Genomic DNA, 19,924 nt, shown 5'->3' with positions numbered 1-19,924 from the left:
CTCTGATCTGTAGGAATTTAAAGATAAAAACTCCCGGTTGTAGTGTATTTTCTATTCAAAATTTTTACAGGCCTTGGTCCAATTTTTAATGTTAATATTAAGGGCTAAAATTTCCAGGGAACTGTTTTTACACAAAAACACTTTCGATTGCGACTTTCTCAGCAACATTCGGAGCTTTTAAAAAGGACAAATGAATGGATTTTGTGCGTCGAACAAAACAAAAGAGTGGTGTGAACCTGGTTGTACGGCTTCGAAATGAGTTTCTTGCCAAGAAGGTTATGGCAACAGTGTTTTGGGATGCGAGAGGAGCAATTTTCGTTTGTGGATTACTTGTAAATTGGTAAACGAATTAATACTGAATATTATTGCCACCTTTTGAACCAGTTGAAGGAAAGAATTCTTGAAAAAAACCCAATTTGCAGAAAAAAACATTTTTTTTCATTAGGACAATGCACCGTGTCACAAGAGCATTTTGACAATGGCTAAAATCGATGAATTAATGTTCGAGTTGTTGGAGCATCCACCGTATTCATCAGATTTGACCTCCAGCGATTTCCATTTGTTTCCAAAACTCAAAAAAGCATTTTTCATCAAATGAAGAGGTCAAAACGGCTGTTGAAGCGTATTTTGCAGATCTTTTGGATTCTCACTTCAGGGATGGAATCCACATATTGGAGGACTTTGCTCCAACGATATTGTATTGATGTTCAGGGAGATTATACTGAATAATAAAATGATTGTGTTTTCTGGTACCACGTGTATGAAAAATTGGATTAAGCCATGGCATGCACATTTTGGCACAAATTAGTTTATTTTAAAGGAAGTAATAAAGATTTGTTTTGATATATATGAAAATATAGTTTTTTGACAGTCGGGGTCAAATTTGATCAGATGTACATACATATCTATGTATATCTCATGTCTTATTAAATTTCCCGTAAACAAACTCTCGAATTGGATGAAACGATCAAAGATCGTGGCGCTAGGTTATAAACAATACTTTGATTGAAATGCCATATACAAGTATCTTCCATGGTGTCATCAAATCAATAAAAGTGGAAAGGCTACAAGAAGAAGAGTTTCAACAGTTTGGAAATGTTCGCAGCTTTAAAGTATTGTGTATATTGATTTCCGAAGAAAGTATGTCTTATAAGAGAAAAAATTAAGAAAACTTGTAAATATATTGAGGTTATAAGTTTATTGAAATCTCGAGATCATTTGTGGTCACTCACAGTTCACCCTTTTGTGCACAAATCTACTTCTCGAATCAAGCTTAACACTTTGCATCCCCTTGTAAGTATTGCCACAGAAATTGCTGAGTTAAGTGTAGACACTATTAGTAGTTAGTCTGAGGGCTTAAAGTGGTCGCCATTTTGAGAAAGTAATTTTATTTTTTGTTTGAAGCGCTGATCTCTTTTGATTTTACTCACATTAATTGGTAAATATTTTGTCAACCGACGTTTGAAATTTACCATAATTGGAGCGTTTTGATGCCTCTAAGTTCATGTGGAAAATTTTGGAATAACGAATTTCGAAGTAATTGAGGTATTATATCGTTGCGACACTATGTAAATATGAGATTCTATTGCACTATTTGAATATTCTGATATTTTACAGATATGAGAAAACGTTCACCAAAAGTACTCGGTTATTTATTTTTACCATAAGCCATACTTCGTTTAATTTGATATTATCTTTAATACTAATCAAATATAACATTTTCCTTTTAAAGTAAATAGGAGTATATATGCCATTTATTAAAATGTGTGTGTGCGCTCTCAACACATTAACGCTTATCACAGCGGTGTTAACAAGCAGTAAATCTGTCAAAATTTCATTTTGAAGCATTGCTTTTTTGCTGGTCTTTTGTTCAGCATTTTTCGCAGTTGCACTGTCAGTCAGCCTTGCCACACCTTGTCACACTAATCCATTAAGCCCAAAGTGGTATTAAGCGGCCTTGGCGTTGCGGTTGATTGACTAAAATCAATGGCATGCTTGCCTCGTTGCTTGATAAGCTCTCCTCGGGCTTCGTGTGACGGGCGCTATGCATACACGAGTGTGTGTGTGTGCGGTGCCATCAAACAATAATCCCCCCATTATTGGTTGTAAATCTCCGTGCGATTTTTTTGAAATTAATTGCATTTTAAAAATGTTTCTAATTTGTGGTTGCTGTCACCACAGCGTACAAGCGTTTTAACGGTTATTATAACGGCATCAATCATGCCCAGCTGGCGAAAGGTGAGCGAAAGTAATTTGTCGATACGAGTATTTTCGTTTATGCTCCTCTGGCTGGATGAGGGTTATTTACGGGTGAGGGGGCTATTAATAGTGACTTTATTGTACAGGTGTTTAATGATTTGATATGTGTGTGGGATTTTTTATTCTGAAATGGTAAGCTTTTGCTAGAAACTGCGTTTTTTGTCATTTTCTGTTTAAATGTTCAGAAACTAATTTTAGAGCAACACCTTTTTTGCGTCTACTAGAATGCTGCTCTTTTTTATATTTATTTTAAGTTTTTGTTCATTTTTGATTAAGTTTTTGTAAACATTTTTATTGAAAAGTTGCTTTTAAATATTTTGAGGTTTCACAACACAAGCTTCTGTGTTCGCTACAAAAATAATTACTAATTCAATTTAAAAGTCTGCGGTTGAACAAATGCATCTATATAATCGGAATTGCAAAAAAGGCTGATTTATTTGTTAAGTGTTTCATTTATTCTTCCAAATAAATTCAGAAAAAATTGAATTTTTTTCGAATGCAATCGAATGAAACGTTATAGCTTTGTATATTGAAAACTAATTTAATATATTATTTAGAGCAAATGTCTATACATATGCATACCATACGGTAGTAGAGATGTAACGGGTGATCCAAGTACAGGTACTTTTTTTAATGGCCGTTTTTTGACAGTTCTCGCGTCAGTCGTGTCAAGCTGTGATGTGATGATTGAAAAGCTTCAAGAAGATCCGACGTTTTCGAGCAAAATTTTGGTCAGCGATGAGAACCATTTTTCTCTCAGTGGGTATGTAAACAAGCAAAATTGCCGCATTTGGGACGAAAAACAACCTGAAGAGATTGAAGAGCTTTCAATTTATTCAGAAATACCAACGGTGTAATCATAGGTAAATATATCTTCAAAAATTGATGCTGGTGAGAACGTAACCGTCAATTCTGACCGTTATCGCGCCACGAAAACAGATTATTTGATGCCTAAAATTGAAGCTCGTTTTCTCGGCAACATTTGGTTTCAACAACACGTAGCCACTTCCTACACGTCGCAGCTATCAATTTATTGAGAGAACACTTCGGTGGGCGGATAATTTCACATTTTGGGCCGGTCGATTGGCCACCAAGATTTTTCCTGTTGAGATATGTAAAGACTAAAGTACATGCGGACAATCCCACTTCGATTCAAACCTTGGAGCAGAACATCCTATCATTCACCAGTTACGAGAGATATTCTTCAAGAAATACGAGGTTTGACAATTAAGTAATGAGACTGATTTTATTGCCGCGCTTGTGGTAGGCCTGTGACCTTGAAATTCCCTTTCTCTTTTTCCGGCATCCCTCCCCTCTCCATTGAGCTCTAGCAAGTTTAGTTCGCCTGCTGCGTCAAGTTGAGTAGACGTGTGTGCTAATCACGAAAATGGAAAAACGAAATCACGAGCAACACGTCGCGATAAAATTTTGCGCCAGATTGGTCGAAACAGCTTCGGAAACGTACGCTAAAATTGTAAGAGTGTTTGGTGATAGTACTCTTAGTCGTGCCCTAGCTCACAATGGTTGTCTCCGCGCGCCCCCGCCCGAAAAAAGCTCGCATGAGCAAGTCGAAGTTGAAAACGATGATTATTGCCTTTCTTGATAGCCGTGGAATCGTCCACAAAGAATTCGTTCCACCGGGGAAAACTGTGAATCAAGTCTACTATTGCCAAGTACTCGAAAGATTGCGAAAACGAGTCAACGGGGTGCGCCCAGACATCGCTCGTAACTGGATCCTTCATCACAACAACGCGTCGTGCCACACCGCTCTCAACGTGTCCCAGTATTTGGCCTCTAAAGGGATCACCGTGTTGCAACAGCTTTTTTTTGTTTCCTAAAACAAAATCGGTGGTCAAAGGAACCTATTTTGAGTCGATTACGGACATCCAGGCGCCCGTGACGAGAGTACTCGCGGACATCCCGATGTTACGAAGCATGGAAAACGCGCTGGAATCGCTGTATAGCTGCTCAAGGGGACTACTTTGAAGGGAATGGCAGAGTTGTAGAATAATTTTCAAATATACGGTTTTTATGGAATCAGTCTCATTACTTAATTGTCATACTTTGTAAATACCAAAAATGTTATTTCGAATGACAATAAATAGTTCCTATAAAATTTAAAATGGTTCACCCTACATATCATTCATAATTATTATTTATAACCTTTCGTTTCATATTATTTTCATGCCTTATTTTAAAGGACTGGAATGCTGGCCGTTGGGATTCTGATCTAAAGTATAATCTTGATTTGGCGCATTGGTTTGATTTTAGGGAGGATGGGTTGACTGATTCTATTACTAAATTTTGTTTATTTTATATGAACATATTTTATTCTGAGGTGAGCTTCCTATTTTCTTAGATAATCATGAGTCCTTTTAAACAGCAATACCCTAGGGGTCGACTAGAAGTTCGAAAACCTTTTTATTAGATATATGCTGGCTAAGGGTAGTATTGATCCAATTTTACTCATTATTGGCACAACAGCATACTGTCGTCACAAAACCCGATATGTTCGGTAAAAATTGGCTATATTTATAGCCATATGAGATCTATGTATTTGTTGTCTGGGTCCCCGACGATCCGAAGGTTTATTCTCATAACATCATTGATGTTTGATTTGCATTGAAAGAGCCAAATGGAATTTAAAATTTTGTTAAATGAGAAGTGGGCGTGGTTATTATCCAATTATATAGTAAGGTGATAGTGGATGATAACTTCCGTCTTAAGCATCAACGACTGTAGCCGAAAGATAGATCTACTGTTTTCTAGAGATAATCAATGATTAACCTCTCCTAACCAAACAGAGTTTACTGATACCAACATATCGATTAAGTGCGAGAATATGGCCTGATATGTAACTATATTGCAGCAAATCTTCAGCAACGTTCTTAAACAATATTAACAACATTTATTTCAAAATAACTTATGCTGTCAAGTACAAGCCCGACCACACAGCAAACATATCCTTTGTCAAAGCGAAGCCCAAATCAAGAAGTAAAGTCACGTTTTATGTATTTATCAAGAACGCTGATTGTTGGCTCAAAATTTATGTCTGGCCATTAACATAATAAATAAGAAACTAAACATATGCGAGCACATTGGCAAGCATAATTGGCTGCTAAAAATACACTTCGCACTTCGGAGTGCGGATGGACGCTCACAAAAAATCGAAAGCTAAGATTAGAAGTAATGGCAATTAACCCATACAGAGTTTGTCCGAAAAGTAATAGGCTTGAGTCGATTTAAAAACAAGTAAGGAAGGGCTAAGTTCGGGTGTCACCGAACATTTTATACTCTCGCATGATAAAGTGATAATCGAGATTTCGTTATACGTCATTTACATATTTTTCAAATACCGTATTTTTGTAAAGTTTTATTCCGCTATCATCATTGGTTCCTAATGTATGTATATACTCGTATATTATACAGAGAAGGCATCAGATGGAATTCAAAATAGCTTTATATTGGAAGAAGGCGTGGTTGTGAACCGATTTCACCCATATTTCGTACAAGTCATCAGGGTGTTAAGAAAATATTATATACCGAATTTCATTGAAATCGGTCTAGTAGTTCCTGAGATATGGTTTTTGGTCCATAAGTGGGCGAGGCCACGCCCATTTTCAATTTTTAAAAAAAGCCTGGGTGCAGCTTCCTTCTGCCACTTCTACCGTAAAATTTAGTGTTTCTGACGTTTTTTGTTAGTCGGTTAACGCACTTTTAGTGATTTTGAACATAACCTTTGTATGGGAGGTGGGCGTGGTTATTATCCGATTTCTTCCATTTTTGAACTGTATATGGAAATGCCTGAAGAAAACGACTCTGTAGACTTTGGTTGACATAGCTATAGTAGTTTCCGAGATATGTACAAAAAACTTAGTAGGGGGCGGGGCCACGCCCACTTTTCCAAACCAATTGCGTCCAAATATGCCCCACTAATGCGATCCTTTGTGCCAAATTTCACTTTAATATCTTTATTTATGGCTTAGTTATGACACTTTATAGGTTTTCGGTTTCCGCCATTTTGTGGGCGTGGCAGTGGGCCGATTTTGCCCATCTTCGAACTTTACCTTCTTATGGAGCCAAGGAATACGTGTACCAAGTTTCATCATGATATCTCAATTTTTACTCAAGTTACAGCTTGCACGGACGGACGGACGGACAGACGGACAGACGGACAGACATCCGGATTTCGACTCTACTCGTCACCCTGTTCACTTTGGTATATATAACCCTATATCTGACTCTTTTAGTTTTAGGACTTACAAACAACCGTTATGTGAACAAAACTATAATACTCTCCTTAGCAACATTGTTGCGAGAGTATAAAAATTGCGGAAACGTTGGGATGCCGGCCTTGGTTAGATAGCTGTTCACAAGAAAGGCGGTGTGAGCCGGGGCGTTGGCGTGGTGCAACTTCCAATGGGCTGCGATGTCTTGTCGGACCCGATCGACATTCCTTCGTTTGAGTCTTTTGAGGACTTCCACGTAAAACTTGGCATTGACAGTTTATACAGGAGGAACAAATTCATAGTGGACGATGCCTTTGGTGTCAAAAAAGACAATGAGCATCGTCTCATCTTTGGATTTGCTCATTCTCTCGGTCTTCATTAGTGACCTTTTCCCGACACTCCAAAAAGGTCTGGTGACCCGAAAACACCCCACTTCTTGCTAAAGAAACATTTGGGTACGCCTGCTTGAACATATCAAACGTCTCTGTCGCAGATTTACCGAGTTTTACAGATAATTTAATCGCGTACGCTCTAACGAACGCTGCAGAAAAATGTCGCGCAAAAATGTTTGTTCTGACTTTCCAGGTGCTCTGAAACAACTGACTAGCCGCTCGTTCGTTAGCTATGAACACCTACCGAATCCAGTCACACGAATCCGGAGCACAGACGAACCCCGTATACTACAATAAGGCAATACTAAAAGATGAAAGTAATTTTAAGCGAAAACACTAGCGAAAGTCAATAAACACTCCCTGCTGTCCCTGCAAAACTAATACAGCTGTGCAGGGGCGGATCCAGAGTAGAGTTTTGGGGAGGAGAACTTTATAATTTTGTAATTGATTTAAGAAATGTTTAACTTTAAACTATAATTTTTTTTTCATGTTTCAACATTTAATTTACAGCATAAAATCAATACGGTGTTTGCTCATTTTACTAAATCTTTCTATTATTTATTCTGGTTCCACAGCAATTTCGTAGTTTATGCTGAGGAGTCCTAAGCCGTTCAATCTTTTCTGGAGCATCGTTGTTCTGAGCCATGTGCTGATTCGGCGCAAAGCAGAAAAGGATTGTTCGGCGCTAGCATTTGTGGCTGACAAAATGCAGAGTAAGTGAAGGAGAATATGAATCGACGGATATATATCATTATCGGAAGTGCTGAGGCTTTCTAAGGCAAAAAGCATTTGTATTCTCGTGGTCATTTTCATTTTCCACGGTTGTTGAAAAAGCGCTACTTTTGCTTTGAGCTTCATTTTTTGCAGTTCTTTGTTTCCGGTCAAGATTTTCCCAAAACGTCTAATTAGTCATTCAATGAGTGAAGTTAAATCCTTTTCTTCCAAATTTGGGTTAAATTTTGGTAACAGCTGACTCAAATTGAAACTTTCAAGAACTTCATCGGAAAACCGCGTTTTTAAATCTTGCATGACTGTGTCAATGAGTGGAATGTATGCAGAAACCCTGTAAAAGTCTTCACAGCTTTGAGATGGGTGATTGTTTCGATGACTCTGACGACCACATGCTCCGGGTGTTTCCACTTCCACATCTAATTTTCAACCATCTGTGGAGCATTTGAAAAAATTTCATTAAAGTGATGATCAGCATTCATTCTTCGCGTGTTCAGTGTTGCAACCAATGTTGTTATGACGTTTGATGCTTTCGCAAGGTCGATTGATTCGTTCTGCCGAATCACATTAAGTGGCTGCGTCAGTGACAAAACATCACTAAGACAAAAAATTCCAATAATAAATTCGAAGTTGCACAGTACTGTGACTAAATTCGACGCTTTTACTGCAGTCGTTCTATTCTTTCATTCGCTTATTTTTGTCAGTACTTGAACGATTTCTGGAAGGGTGACTGTGAATTGATGAACAGCATCATGTCTTTGTACCCACCTTTTCCCACAAAACTGCACAATTTTTCTGCCCAAGAATAGAGCAAAATCAGAGTTACGTTTCGGTCTTGAAACTTGGAAAAATGTTGTAACTTCTCTGAATATTTCAGATATCTTTCCAATCAAAGCAATTTGGTCAATTCATGGGAAAAACATGGTGTCATCTCAGCGTTTGTAGCTTCTTTTTGTATTTCCTTTACAGCTCCGCGATATCTTTCATGTCTTTCAAAACCAACTGTCATAACGCAGCTTCCGTGAGTGAAATCTCTTCGTGGTTGTTTTCTTCAATACTTATATACTTCAATACTTATATACTCGTACTACTGTGATCAAATTGAAAGGTGAATTTTTAATTTATACTTCGGGTGTTTTTCGAATCGGTAATTTTTTTTCTGTAAGTTGGAGGATGGGGTCATGTGTAGAAGTTCACGCAAGTGAGGAAAGTTCTCTGATCGCCATTCACTTGGGAGTGGCCAGAAACGATTCTTTTACATATGACTCAAGCAGCTCACGACTTCCGGTCTTTGACCAAGTATCCTCTGGGTAGCCTAAGAACATCCGTTCGAAGGTGAGCTAAAGTGAGAAGGCGAAACATCCCCTGCATAGGGTTGTGCGCTTGGTTTGGGACCCGCCACGTAAAAAGCCTATCCCAATGAAAAGCGACAAACAGCCTCGGATGAGAAACCCCTCTTTTGATGACGACCATGGCAAACGAAATAAGGACAACGATATCAGGGCATGCACCTGGAATGTCCGGTCCCTTAATTGGGAAGGTGCCGCTGCCCAGCTGGTTGATGTCCTCGTGAAAATAAAGGCTGACATCACCGCCGTCCAAGAAATGCGATGGACGGGACAAGGACAGATACGAGTAGGTCCTTGTGACATTTACTACAGTGGCCATATAAAGGAGCGCAAGTTTGGTGTGGGATTCGTGGTGGGAGAGAGACTCCGTCGCCGAGTACTATCATTCACTCCGGTGAATGAACGTCTAGCCACAATCCGCATCAAAGCGAGGTTCTTCAACATATCGCTGATCTGCGCCCACGCTCCGACGGATGAGAAGGACGATGTGACCAAAGATGCCTTTTATGAGTGCTTGGAACGCACTTATGAGAGATGCCCCCGCCACGATGTCAAAATCGTGCTTGGCGACTTTAACGCCAGGGTGGGCAAAGAAGGTATATTTGGCACTACGGTCGGTAAATTCAGCCTCCACGAGGAAACATCCCCAAATGGGTTGAGGCTGATCGACTTCGCCGGGGCCCGAAATATGGTTATCTGTAGTACTAGATTCCAGCACAAAAAAATTCATCAAGCTACCTGGCTGTCTCCGGATCGAAAAACTACCAACCAGATCGATCATGTTGTGATAGACGGAAGACACGTCTCCAGTGTTTTAGATGTGCGTGCGCTCCGAGGTCCTAACATCGACTCGGACCACTATCTTGTTGCAGCCAAGATTGCTGCACAGAGGCGCAAAAAACGCACGCCAACAAACACAAGGAAGGTTCGACGTCGAAAAGCTGCAATCACAACAGACTGCCGAACGTTTTTCTACTCGGCTTGCACTCCTGCTCTCTGAGAGCACTCATCAACAACTCGGTATAAGGGAACTGTGGGACGGCATTTCAAACTCCTTACGTACAGCTGCATCCGAAACTATTGGTTTTCGGAAAGTGCAAAAGAACAACTGGTACGACGAGGAGTGCCGCGCCGCAGCGGAGAAAAAAAAAGGCTGCCTACCTCGCAACGTTACGATCGACCACTACACGTGCGGGATGGGATAGATACCGAGAATTGAAGAGGGAAGCGAGACGCATCTGCAGACAGAAAAAGAAAGAGGCCGAAATGCGTGAGTATGAAGAACTTGATAAGCTGGCCGACAGGGGTAATGCTCGAAAATTCTACGAAAAAATGCGGCGGCTTACAGAAGGTTTCAAGACCGGAGCATACTCTTGTAGAACCCCCAAAGGTGATCTAGTCACTGATGCCCAGAGTATACTTAAATTATGGAGGGAACACTTCTCCAGCCTGCTGAATGGCAGTGAACGCACAACACCAGGAGAAGGAGAACCCGATTCCCCAATCGATGACGATGGAGCAGACGTACCATTACCCGACCATGCAGAAGTTCGAATAGCAATTGCCCGCCTGAAGAACAACAAAGCGGCAGGGGCCGACGGATTGCCGGCCGAGCTATTCAAACACAGCGGCGAAGAACTGATAAGGAGCATGCATCAGCTTCTTTGTAAAATATGGTCGGACGAAAGCATGCCCAACGATTGGAATTTAAGTGTGCTATGCCCAATCCATAAAAAAGGAGACCCCACAATCTGCGCCAACTACCGTGGGATTAGCCTCCTCAACATCGCATATAAGGTTCTATCGAGCGTATTGTGTGAAAGATTAAAGCCCACCGTCAACAAACTGATTGGACCTTATCAGTGTGGCTTTAGACCTGGAAAATCAACAACCGACCAGATAGTCACCATGCGCCAAATCTTGGAAAAGACCCGTGAAAGGAGAATCGACACACACCACCTCTTCGTCGATTTCAAAGCTGCTTTCGACAGCACGAAAAGGAACTGCCTCTATGCCGCGATGTCTGAATTTGGTATCCCCGCAAAACTAATACGGCTGTGTAAACTGACGTTGAGCAACACGAAGAGCTCCGTCAGAATCGGGAAGGACCTCTCCGAGCCGTTCGATACAAAACGAGGTTTCAGACAAGGCGACTCCCTATCGTGTGACTTTTTCAACCTGCTTCTGGAGAAAATAGTTCGAGCTGGAGAACTTAATAGAGAAGGTACCATCTTTTATAAGAGTGTACAGCTGTTGGCGTATGCTGATGATATTGATATCATCGGCCTTAACACCCGCGCCGTTAGTTCTGCATTCTCCAGACTAGACAAGGAAGCAAAACAAATGGGTCTGGCAGTGAACGAGGGCAAGACGAAATATCTCCTGTCATCAAACAAACAGTCGTCGCACTCGCGACTTGGCACTCACGTCACTGTTGACAGTCATAACTTTGAAGTTGTAGATAGTTTCGTCTATTTAGGAACCAGCATTAACACCACTAATAATGTCAGCCTGGAAATCCAACGCAGGATTGCTCTTGCCAACAGTTGCTACTTCGGACTGAGTAGGCAATTGAAAAGTAAAGTCCTCTCTCGACGAACAAAAGCCAAACTCTATAAGTCGCTCATAATTCCCGTCCTGCTATATGGTGCAGAGGCTTGGACGATGTCAACAACTGATGAGTCGACGTTGCGAGTTTTCGAGAGAAAAGTTCTGCGAAAGATTTATGGTCCTTTGCGCGTTGGCCACGGCGAATATCGCATTCGATGGAACGATGAGCTGTACGAGATATACGACGACATTGACTTAGTTAAGCGAATTAAAAGACAGCGGCTACGCTGGCTAGGTCATGTTGTCCGGATGGACGAAAACACTCCAGCTCTGAAAGTATTCGACGCTGTACCCGCCGGGGGAAGCAGAGGAAGAGGAAGACCTCCACTCCGTTGGAAGGACCAAGTGGAGAAGGACCTGGCTACGCTTGGAATATCCAATTGGCGCCACGTAGCGAAAAGGAGAAACGACTGGCGCGCTGTTGTTAACTCGGCTATAATCGCGTAAGCGGTGTCTACGCCAATTAAGAAGAAGAAGTTGGTAGTACTGTTAATGACATCTCTGCTAAATTTCACGTCAAAATATTCATTAGTATTTGAGATACGCATCGTTTTGTGAGGCTCTAAAAGTGAATTCTTCGACTTTTACTATGTCTGAATCTATTGAACAAAGAAGTGAGATAATGCACTATCTCATACTCCATTGCTTATTCGGAATAATTTCACCACTTTTTCAACTAATCGTGCCGCAACTACCGCATTCGCCTGATTTACCTTCGCGTAACTTCTGGCTATTCAGCAAATTCCCATGACCATTCCAAGGACCCCTCGATACCAATCGAGGTTTCTCCTCGAAATCCAACAGAGAATAACTCCTGCCAACGGGTGGTGCTTTGGACTGAATAGGCAATTGAGTAGTAAAGTCCTCTCTCGACGAACAAAGATCAAACCCTACAAGTGAATTGTCATCCCCTCCAGCTATATAGTGCAGAGGCAAGGACGATGACAACATCTGATGAGTCGACGTTACGAGCTTTTGAGAGAAGGGTTCTAGGGAATATATGTGGCCCTTTGCGCGTTGGCCACGGCGAACACAGAAGAAAATGAAGCTGGTGACTCTTTGGGCGAACGAATTATGAACTAAAACCTTTGTACGAAACTATTCTTGCTGAAGAGTCATGACAGACCTCGCGCCAAATGGATAGACGGTCTGCTTAAATATGCAAGTCGTCGTATAAGTACAACACATGAACCGAATAACCCACCGGTTCACTTCAGCTGCCCCTCCAACACGCGAAAAAAGTTTAACAACCGCAGAGAAGCGTTTCAAAATTCTTGCTGAGCAGTAAAAATGGCGACGCATTCACAACGCGAACGCAAAAAGTTTCTTGTCGCATATTTGCCGTGGGGCCTCGTTTGACACAGTGGTCGCCTGGCTATGCCGCTGTACAGTTACACCCTTACCACTGCGTAGTTGCTGGCAGCGTGACTTTGCTGTTAAACGGTTAACGGGCAGCATAGTCGCCAGGTGCTGTATGCGAGGATATTCCTGCGTAGATATGTATATGTATGCGTGTATGTGTTCAGCATGCAAAAACTTGTAAATAAATTATGCCGCTGTTGCATGCAACATTTCAATACAAATGCATATATATTTCAACTTTTTCTCGTTATTTAAATTTTATTGTTGTTGCTGTTACGTTGCCGTGGCAGAATGCCATAAATGTTTGCAAAGCATCGTTTGTACCGTCTCATTCGTAGGTGCAATCAGCACAATAGCATTGTGCCAGCGAAGCAGTAAATATTCAACATTTGTAATGTGACTAACGAGCGAGCGTGAGCGCCTTGAAGTAGGCAACATTTGCTAAATTTTTCAAACAGAATTTTTTTCCCACACATCCAAGTAGTTTGAATCGTTAGCAATTAATATAATTTTTTACCTTGGTTGCACGCTTTTCAGAGTTGTGCTTCCTAACGACCGAGCTACAAATGGGATATGAGATACTGTGGGGAACTGAGCGGTAAATCACTGGCATTCAATGATGATTCCAGCATGTTGATGATACTTTTGGAATCCTTTTCACAAATTTAGATAGTAGAATGCATATTTTGATATATACTGTGACAAAAAAGTACATGGAAACTGTAATTTAATTTCCTGCGTAAATGATATTTAAAAAATTTATTTTGCTGAGTTGGTAGGACTATTCTTAATTACTATGCCAATATGAGCGCGTCTGTTAACCTCTCCAACTGATGAAATATTAAAAAAATGAAGGAATGCTGCTTGAAAATCGTCTCGGCATCTCTCGCGTATCCGATCGCATGATTTTGGTGGATATTTTGGGTATGAAACGCATTCTTGCTCGACTCGTCTCGATAAAGCTGATTTTTTTTTTTTCAAAAATAGTTTCATAAACAAATCTCTTGGAACATGCCTGATGATGCGAATTCCGATCCCACTTTCATAGAGAGCACTATAACTGCCACTGAAACATGGGTTTATTAGTTCGACATGCAAACAAGTCAACAATGAACGGAATGAAGGGAAAGCACGGGACGAAACCAAAAAAACCATGCCAAAGCCGCTCAAAAATCAAGGTGATGCCCATATTTTTTTTTCGAAATTCGTGGTTTGGTTCATCATGAATTTTTTTTGGAAGGATAGAGGGTCAATAAGGAGTTCTATTTGGCCGTATTGAGGCGTTTGCTTGAGAACATCTGTCGAAAACGGCCGGAATGGTGGAAGAACCATTCATGGATTTTACACGATGATAATGCACCATCGCATCGAGCCACGATTGTGACTGAATTTAAAGTCAAAAAGCAGTGAATACCACCTATAAACCACCGTATTCACCAGATTTGGCTTCACGTGATTTTTTCTTTTCCCCAAACTGAAATTGTCACTCCGTGGAAACCGTTTTCAGTCGAACGAAGAGGTAAAACAAAATTCGCCGAAGGACTTGAAGGCCATCTCAAAAAGTGCATATGAAAAGTGTTTCGAAGACTGGACAAATCGTTGGCGTAAATGTATTACATCTGGTGGGGATTATTTTGAAGGCCACAAAATAAATATTGATGAATAGTTATATATTTTGCGTTTTGTTTACAATTTCTGGGTACGTTTTTGTCGTATAAAATAGTTTCGTAATCTTATTGAATATTTTAGGTATATTTAGGATATTTTTTGAAACGACTCGAAATTATTATTATCAGTGGCCTCAACTATAAGAGCGCTAGTCCAATTTAGTCTAGTCTCGTGGAAAAATTTTAAACACAAGCACAGTACAGAAATGTTCCCGTGTCAGTGAGAGAAAGGAGTGTCCCTTCTGTCGAGAATATTGCTGCCTCAAATGAGGAAGATCCAAATTAGTCTCTCACACGTCGTTCTCTAGCGTTGGGCATCTCTGTGACGTCGTTGTGGCGAATTCACAGAGAAAATATCTTGGCCTACATCTTTACAAGATCAAATTGACACAACAAATGAAGCCGCTTGACCACCAGAATCATCGTGTGTTCGTGAATTGGACTGAGCAGCAACTTGAAGATGATCCGGATTTTCATCGAAAAATCATCTTCAGCGATGATGCTCATCTCCGGCCAAATGATAACCGAATATTTTTGGCCCGAATTGGATGATACGGACTTGGAGAATATGTGGTCCCAACAGGACGACACCACAAGCGACGCAGCAAATGTCACAATCGATTTATTGAAAGCCAAGTTTGGTGAACGTGTTATCTCACAAAACTGCCCAGTCAATTGGCCCCTCATTCGTGCGATTTGACGCCGTTAGACTATTTTCGGTGGGACTACGTCAAGTCTATGGACTATGCCAACAAGCTAGCGACGATTGATGAACTTCGTACGAATATCGAACGTGAAATTGCAGCAGTATCGCCCGATTTATGCTTAAAACCTATTGAAAGTTGGGTTCAGAATCTGGACTTCATGTAAAAGAAGTCGAGTTCCATACATAATGCCATCAAATGTACTTTCACAGGAATAAAGAATTTCATTGATATACCAACCCGTTTTGAGAGTGCTACTCTGGTTACTACTGGTTTCACAGTAGCCTCCACTGTTAGGGATCATAAATGGTAAATTAGGCTAAGTCGGTGAATCTTGGCTATATGTAATATAAAAATAGAAAAAATCTGCAGTTTAAGCCGTTTCTATAAAATATTTTTGCGAATTTATTTTTCTAACTAATAAAGACTAAAGAAAATATAGGGTGTCTTTTGTGGAGAAATAACTGGACATGTTTTGTATACTAGTTGTTTTTGCTTTATTATTATGACTTATTACGAAAACCAGCCAATTTAGTAACATTTTGAACCACTTTTTCCAACAGGCCTTCATAAAGGATATCAAGTCGAATGTTGATTTCCAATTGTTCTCGCTTCCGTTCAGACTAAAAGTTTACAGGGTAATATTTTCATGTGTGATTGTACGGAATTTTTATGACAAATACTAAACACATCTTCGACATTTAGTTCGACAGCTATTCCTAAGTGAAATGTTATACCTTCTAAAAAATACCCTTTACTTATGGAAAAGGTCATAAAAAAGTTCAATGGTCAAATTAAAATAATCCTTAGAATGCTTCGCTTCTAAATATCAACCTCACTCTGGTCATTTAGAACATAAAAGGGAGTTAGAATAAGAAGATTAGATCAGAAGAAGTAAGAAATTGAATTCACTTTTTATAGAGAGAGCTTGCAATTTTTTTCTGCCAAATAAATTATATGGTACAATTTATTAACCGCATGCAACCACTAAATGTTCAAACCGCAAAATCTGTTGTGTAGCTCCTTTAGACGAAATTTCTTGTTGCACACGGAGCTGGTAACTTTATATATTATGGAGCGGCTACAGCTGACAGGCAATGCAAAACTTTCAACAGCCACCTGGCAACAGTCTGGCTTTGTATTTCATTTTTTTCTACTTTTCGTAATATTTTTATTATTTTTTGGAATGCAATTCTCTGGTGCTTTGCCTGCTCTAAAGGAATTTTTCAAAAGTTACACGAAAATTTAAGTCTCGAAAGAAAAGAGCAAAAGAAAGATTGCTGCTGCCATCTTGCTATGGTGTATACTAATTGCTCGTGTTGCTGCTGCATTCGCTTCCACCTGACTGCCAAGTTTGTTGAAAATTTTCTTAAGAAATTCCCAACCACCCATAGCTTTGACGTAATGGCAGCAAAGTGCAGCTGCATTTTGCCGGTTGTTATTATTGTACTTGTTGTTGTTGTCACAAAGACTCTCGCCATAGTTGTAAAATACTTTGACATATTTCGTAAAGTTTGCAATTTGCTGCAAGCACGCAACCAGACAAACGCACATACACACTTGCATCCACAAACACATAAACATAGCTGCCTATGCGCCTAAAAGTATGCTAGTGTATACGCTGACTGCTTTTATTTTCATTTTATTTTTTTTGTTGTAATATTTAACAACTTCCTTCGTGTAATTCTTTGGCTCTTCTTGGAATCGAGTTGGTCAGTCGAATTTATGCGTCCGTAAAATATGCAAATTCTCGAGTTATGTGTTTCTTTGCAACATTTTCCGGTTCGTTTACATTTATATTTTTACGCATGCACACATATCCACATAGGCACATGCGTGCCACAGACAACACAAGCGTGTACATATAATGGCTATGTAATGCCTTTATGGTAGCAATTATCTTGTTAACTTTTAGTTTCAATTTGTAATTTGGTTCGGTGCGGAAAAAGTTATGAAAAGTGCTAACAACTTTGCGAAACATCAAGATTAGAGGGCGTCTGTAAACGTATTACAATGAATGTAATAACTGTAATACAGAGCGTATGATAAACTTTGTTACATGGCGTTGCAATGAAAGCAGGCAGTGGAGCACTGTTTAACAACAAAAAAATATAAAAATAATAAAAAATAAATAAACAAAAAATAATTTATAAGCAATTAAAGTTTTTAAATATTTGTTTTGAAAATCTTTGTAATACATCGCTGTAATATAATGGGTTGTCAAAAAAATCTTGCGGTATTTTTATTGAATTTTTTTTTTTATTGAAATTGAAATGAATTTTTGATGACTCATGCCCAGCTCTTGACCAATGCTACGGCTGCTACTATGCCGGTCTCTTTCGACCAATTCAGCGATTTTATCGCAATTTTCGACGACAGGCCTTCCGGAGCGTGGCGCATCTTCGACCATCTCTACACCAGAACGAAAACGTTGAAACCATCGTTGTGCGGTGGAAATGGAAACTGTATCGGGTCCATAAACTGCACAAATTTTATTGGCGGCTCGAGATGCATTTTTGCCTTTATCGTAGTAGTATATTTTCTTTATTTTGCTCTATTTTGCATTAGCCACTTGAAAGCACATATCTTGCTGCTCATGACTACCATTTCATCAGATGGATGTAGAGGGTTCTAATAGAATATGGCTCACATCAGAACAGGGTCTCATCAGAACAAAATTCCAAATTCAAAAAGAAAAGAAATTAAAAATAATATAGCTTTAGATGACCAACTTTAAATACTATAATTATTCATGTTTTTTTTAAATAAGTAAACGTTAAAATTAAAAAAAAAGCCAATCGCTGCAATATATACAAGTTTATAAAAATAATTTTTATATCATATTTTTACTTGTACAATTGAAAATGGAAAAACTGCATTTTCGAAGTCGTCGATGGTAAAAGTACATGTTTTCCGACTACTTATTTAATAAACAACACTTTCCTCCAAATTAAAAGAAAACTAATGAGCGTGTGTAACAGGAAATTGTTTTTGTACAAACGACTGGGAAAAAATAAATTCAAAGAAAATTAACAATAAAGCTAACAAAATTGACTACGAAGAAAAGTCAAACATTGTCATATGTAAAAGTATGTGTGCAGCCGACAACCACTTGACCAATTCACACACCAGTTGAGAGGCACTGCCATGCGACATTTAAAAAATTGTTGTGTTCTCTTTCTGCAGAGTGCAAGCTGGCAACAAGGGGCGAGTACAGTTCATAAAAATTGCAGTAAAATAAGATAAGAAATTTAAAATATAAAAAAAAACCTATAAAAATGTTAACTTCGCCAGCACCGAAGCTATTATACCTTACACAGGTGCATTTTTTATAGCATAAAAGAGTATAATAAGATCGTTATCTTAATTTTGATTGGTCAGTTTGTGTGACAGCTTCACGTTATAGTAGTCCGATCTGAACAATTTCTGCAGAGATCGCCTCAAGCAATAATGCATACCAAATTTCATGCAGATATCTTGTCAAATGACAAAGCTTTTCATAAGCATTTGGTTCCGGTCGTACAGTATACAAGTATATGGGAGCTACATGTAGTGGTTTGATGTCGGCGGTTCCGACAAATGAGCGTCATATCTCTTGTCATTTTCGAGATAAATATAAAAAAAACGCGAAAAATTTCATTGAAAAATCAGGTTTAGAGGCTCGTACTAGTTACGACTTTGTCGCAATGGGCACTTTCGTAGAGTGTTCGATTCTGAGGAATACGTGTCTAAATTCAAAGCGATGCCATAAAGTGTCTCTGAGCTATAGAAATTTAAAGATAAAAAATTACTATTTTCTTGTATTTTCAATGAAAAATCTTTAGATGCCTTTGTCCACTACTTAATATTAATATTAAGAGCTCAAATTTTCAGGGAATTTTTCTAGGATATTTTCAAGCAAATTTCATAAAGGGATTGAAAAAAAAATAGTTGGAAAAAATACAACCTAATATAGGTACATATATACATTGTAGGGTCTCTGATCTTTCCTTTTGGGTGCTACAACCTTCATGGCAAACTTTATATACGCTGTTCAGGGTATAAATATATAAAAAAAATGTCTGCAGTAAATTTTTGCTGCATGCGAACACTGTCACCGTCTGGTCTGCAATGCAGCGCAATCAGTGCGACACGAAATGCCAAAATGTTGCCACCGATGTTTGAGGCCAACATTGGCTGAAGGCTTTTTGATTTTTATTTTCTTATTTAAAGTATTTTTTTGCTGCATATCATGTGTTGTATGAGTGCCTGTTTATTTTTGTAACCGAAAATATTTGTTGTAAGTAAATATGTCAGTTGCGCGACATGTTGTGCCCACCACTTTTGTGCAGCACTGTAGTGTAGTCACCACATTTCAATTTCGAATTTTTAGCCTCATTTTATTCTGTTACAGGATGCACTTGTTATTTTAATTTATTTGCAATTTTATTGCTTTTCGACTTTTTCCATTGTTATTGCTATTATTATTTTGGAATTTATTTATCCCTATCATTTCGGTATTTGTGACTGAAATTGCAATTGTGAATGGCTGAGTGCATTTCAAAATAGCCTGTCAAGCAGAACTTTGCACAGACGGGCGTGCAGCCGTGCACATGAGCGACAAGCAAAACGCACGCACACACA

At 39.3% G+C, this 19,924-nt stretch overlaps 1 protein-coding gene across 1 annotated transcript in view; it reads right to left on the bottom strand.

Annotated features, from left to right (window-relative positions):
- Positions 1–19,924, bottom strand: part of LOC126758843 (acetylcholine receptor subunit alpha-like) — a 350,795-nt gene that overhangs the window by 219,861 nt on the left and 111,010 nt on the right. The window lies entirely within an intron of this gene.

The sequence above is a fragment of the Bactrocera neohumeralis genome, chromosome 5 (genome assembly GCF_024586455.1).
Source record: "Bactrocera neohumeralis isolate Rockhampton chromosome 5, APGP_CSIRO_Bneo_wtdbg2-racon-allhic-juicebox.fasta_v2, whole genome shotgun sequence".
NCBI lineage: Eukaryota > Metazoa > Arthropoda > Insecta > Diptera > Tephritidae > Bactrocera > Bactrocera neohumeralis.
This window is presented reverse-complemented; position numbering and strand designations above follow the sequence as displayed.